Source organism: Etheostoma spectabile, chromosome 10 (assembly GCF_008692095.1).
Source record: "Etheostoma spectabile isolate EspeVRDwgs_2016 chromosome 10, UIUC_Espe_1.0, whole genome shotgun sequence".
NCBI lineage: Eukaryota > Metazoa > Chordata > Actinopteri > Perciformes > Percidae > Etheostoma > Etheostoma spectabile.
In genome coordinates this window covers 13,231,584-13,236,175 of record NC_045742.1, presented here as the reverse complement: position 1 = coordinate 13,236,175, position 4,592 = coordinate 13,231,584, and the positions used below count along the sequence as shown (strand labels likewise).

General features: G+C 37.0%; 1 long non-coding RNA gene across 1 annotated transcript in view; it reads left to right on the top strand.

Annotated features, from left to right (window-relative positions):
• The first annotated feature begins 434 nt into the window (after nucleotides 1–434).
• LOC116697068 (uncharacterized) overlaps nucleotides 435–4,592 on the top strand; it is a 22,632-nt gene continuing 18,474 nt past the window's right edge. Inside the window, exon 1 of the long non-coding RNA XR_004333906.1 lies at nucleotides 435–752. This is a non-coding gene — a long non-coding RNA (uncharacterized LOC116697068). The remainder of the gene's footprint in view (nucleotides 753–4,592) is intronic.

Genomic DNA, 4,592 nt, shown 5'->3' with positions numbered 1-4,592 from the left:
CACATGGCCCAGGCTCTGTCAGCGCTGATCAAAAGACATTTCTTCACATCTCCAGACGCCAGGGAAAAAAGGAGAAGAAAAGAGGGAGAGAAGAAAAGAGCCAGAAGGGGGCATACTGCTCTCTCTTTTCTCTGGTCATTTGGTGAATGAGGACTTTTCACAATGCCCTCTCTTTTTACTTTCTTTTTTCATTCTTCCATTGGCAAAAAAAATGGAAAGAAAAAAAGAAAAAAACATCATTTCCCAATGTGTTTCACCAAATTGTTTTTGCCAAATCAAAAACAATTGTCTGCAGGTGAAGAATGTGCCTGCAGAATTACAACCATTCCAGGGGGAGAAAGAGGTCTTCACAAATCTGACTGGCTTCCCGGTAGCCAAGACCCCCTCGAAGTGGTAATGAAAAGTCTAACTTTAGCCTCCCAGCTGTATGTCTCAATCCATAATCCTTCCCCAAAAACCTCACCGTAGTGCCGCCTACCACTCCCATGGCGTTCCCAGCCTGTGCCGGGCTGGGCCTGCACTGATTTATGTGGCAGTCCCATGTCATACTCTCAACCTGAAAAGGATTTGCTCGCTTATATTTACCAGGGTGGTCAGGGCAGCTCTCTAGAAACATAGAAAGCCTAGTGTCTGAGCCTCACCCCCAGACAGTATTTTTACCGCTTTGTGCCATTAACCTGGACATTTTGGACCTTACCAGAACCAGACGAAGCTCCAGTGTTTCCAGAGTGGTGTGTTTCAGCAGTGCAGAGGTGAGTGTCTGTGTGTTTTCAGAGTTGTCTGTGACAACATACAGTAGCTGAGTTGGTTCCTGGTACGTAAAAGCGTGATCAGGATTGGTGGCTCTGCCTGTGAAGTGACAACAGGCCCATAAACCTCGGAAATGAAGAGACAGTTAACACGTCAGCATGTTTCAGTTGTTAAAACTGTGTTTAATCCATTGATCTTTGTGCATTTGGACAGCCATTTTCAGCTGCTGTTTCATAAAGATGCCAAATGTGGAGAAGATCTAATACATAAAAAAATATCCATCTCCACTAGATTAAAAATGTATTGATTTCCTGTGAATTATTCTGGCAAAGTAAGGAAGATGTAAAGGAAGATGCTAATTGGTCATAGTATAACTAATTGATGGCGTGTATGTAAATTGCAGCTTTTCAAAGAGCGGAAAGACATAAGAGAGAGCAGTCTCCAGCAGGTCTGTCCATCACAGTTGTTCCTCTATGGTGCAGCTGACTTGGGTAAAAAGTACAGACTGTGCTACTTACCCATACAGCGTGCCTAAGGATCCGGTAAGATATGAGAGCTGAACACATGTTGGTAGGTAAGCTGTTGTGGATGGCGGTGGTCCACTCCAACACTCTGAATCCACTCCAGTCAAGTAAACATGCCAAGGTGACCTCTGGACAGCTGGGTTTCTACATCCTGTGGTTGGTTCTACGTATGTGTGCGTTGGGAGCAGTGGGTGGTTGACACAGACTCTAAGGAAGGGACAGCTCATCCTATTTCATGTGTGTGTGTGTGTGTGTGTATGTGTGTGTGTGTGTGTGTGTGTGCGTGTGTGTGACAGCCATGTGGTTAATACTAAACACTGTCTGGTGCAGCAAATGAAAGCATTATTGTGTGGAACATGCACAACGCATGCCTGATATAATCCACATTTTCTGCCATATATCTCGGTTAAAGTCACAAATTAAGAGATCTCGTTGCTGCAACATGTCTTGAAATTGATGTTATCATCTTCACCGACTGGAATTTCATAGAATTGAGGCATGACCTGAGAAAGACGTTTGGACCAATGCAAATGCAGACAAAATGGCCGCTGTTGCTAAGCTTACAGGGGAAGAAGAAGATGGAGCTCATAGTCTTTGAATGCTGTTTGAAAGGATGTTTTATTTTGTCCAGCATGTTTGAGCAGCTTAAAACTCAGTTTGCCTTCTCTAGTACATTTTATTTCAGATGTGCAGTATGTGTTGGGTTATACAAGCGGTGCACTCTTAAAGGTCTCCTGACAGATTGACTTTTAAAACATGCATAATAGTTTAATTTAATGAGAGTTTAATAAATGAGATTGTTTCTATTCACAAAATGTTGATAGTGTAAATAAGAAACTGCGCACACTTCAACAGACTGCAGCACTAGAATGAGTGACTACTTAAATATTTTCAGCCAGCATTTGTGAGTTATGAGATGAGTAAAATATGACAGCTTCATATGAAAGTGTGTTTGAGTCTTTGCAGTTAAAAGCTTTCCTAGTATGACACCAGGAAAGCCTTAACATTTTAGCCTTTAGCTTTTTTTTTTCTCCCTATGCGTTTACTTTGGGAAATCCTGTGAGAGATATTTTTCTTTGTAATCGAGATTTAAAGGATAAGATTGGTAACTTTCTCTCCCAGTATACTTTTCCATTGATCTCAAATTTTAAAGTGTAGATTATGGAAGTGAATACATTTTTTTACAGTAATGTTAAAGTTTCTTAAAGTAGGTTAAGATAGCAAAAGAAAGAAACAGAATGAAATAAACGAACAAAAAGAAAGGAAGAAAGAAAGAAAGAAAAAGAAAAAGAAAAGAATGATAAAGCTTTTAAAAAATAATTAAATTAAAATGAGCATGGTATCTGTTTAAACGACTATATGATAAAATACTGATTTCAAGTGACATTACAAGAGTTAGCAAAAACTAAAACGATTTTTTTTAACACCATTTTCATTATAATGTATATTGTCCTCACTTTTAATACAGTTGACCCACTGATGTAAACACAAAACAAAAGATTGGTATAGAATTGAAGATTTGTGTTGTGCGTGAGTCGAGGTGTCCTGATAAGAAGGAGGGACTCTGCTGACAGTTCAATGTCCTCTCTGCAGAACATCCGAAAAACAGATGGTGGCCTTTCATTCTGCAAACTGAGAGAAGTTTCTCATTTCAATCTAGGAGAAACATCTGATTTGACTCACAGTTTTTGATCAAAAACTCTGCTTCTTATTTGTCGTTGCATACTATTAGACTCTGACGAGAGCCTCCCATTCCAGACAATGTCCCTTGAAGAAATAAAAAAGACTTGAAATAAAAGAATCTTCTGCCAGTTAGATGCCACCTTGAAATAGAGAGCTAATGAATTTCATTGTCTTTTGATGCTGCACATGAAGTTTTAGCAAATGTATAAACAATTAAAAAGAATTACAAAGAAACGCACAAGCAGATGGCTCCTTCAACAAACAGCTAAACTAACACAAAGTAATCACTTTCCGATTGTTCTCGCAGATACACTTGCCTGACATAAGCTGGAAAAGTTTTTTCACAATGCTCGTATAACTTTCTTTTCTCCATCTGCTGAAACTACGATTAAAACCATACTGTCAGTTTAGAACTGGGATTGCTGTGATTATTCAACTATGTCACTTTAGTGAAAAGTATTTGGGTGTGTATGCGTGGTCAAAACCAAGTTCCTGCACACTGAATTAAAATTAAGGTTTTGAATTTTAAGACACATGTGGCCGCTGACAGTGAGATTGTAAAATTGTAATTGTAGTTTTTACAATTTTTTTTTTTAAATGAGCCCTTTTACTTATCTCATCAATATGCTAATACATATTTTTAATGTATTTTTAAATCTAGAATAAAAACACCTTGCTTTTTATTATGGCTTGTACCTTGAAATAGACTTGTTTTTGTTTATCTACATCTACATATAGAATAAAACACATTTTCCATAATATGATATTCCTTAACTTTATTTTTGACCAAAACTTAAAATGTACTTAAACAAAAAACACAAACGCTACACCCTTAGCTTTAAATTACAGCAAGACTATAAAAATGAATTTTTAATGTGTCTAGTTTTAATTTCACATATATTATAAAGTCAACGATTTTGGACTACTACTTAATGCATAGTTCAAACAACACAACAACAAAAGATCGAACAACATTTGATCGTTTCCTATTTCTAATACACTGCGGCATTATTTTAACATTTTTCGTTTACCTTTTACCGTTTTTTTTTCAAAAAAACGGTAAAAGGTAAACAAAAAGGTAAAAGGGAACACTAAAATCTGTTTATGTGTTTTGTTTTAAAATAGATAATCTGAATGTTTTCTAGGAAAAAAAGGTAACGATGACAATGATAATGATGGTGATGATGATGATGATGATGACTGAGAGTATTGTGAAGTTAGTATCGGTATCTGTAAAGGAAATCCATTGAATGAAGTAGGAGGCCTGCTTATATCACAGAGGCCCCACTTTCATTTTGTCGACTTAAATTGATTCACCTGAAGGTTCTGGTCACGTATTTCTTTAAATGTACCTTAAAGGAGCCTGGCCGTAATTCTAGTGTACAAAAGGGACATGTCAGAGTCACACAATCGACGAGAAATTAATAGGGAGTAGGTTTTTGTGGATGTTCTTTAAAGGCACTCCAATTTCACACGGTCAAATTACAGCACCGTTATATTTTAGTTCCATTGGTGTTATTCCTGCTGTTTGGTCTTCAGGCTTTTTCCTTAATTTATGCAATCTGAGAAATTATATTTTTGTGTTAAATTCTTCAAAATTATATATATATATATATAAATATCTATATATATATA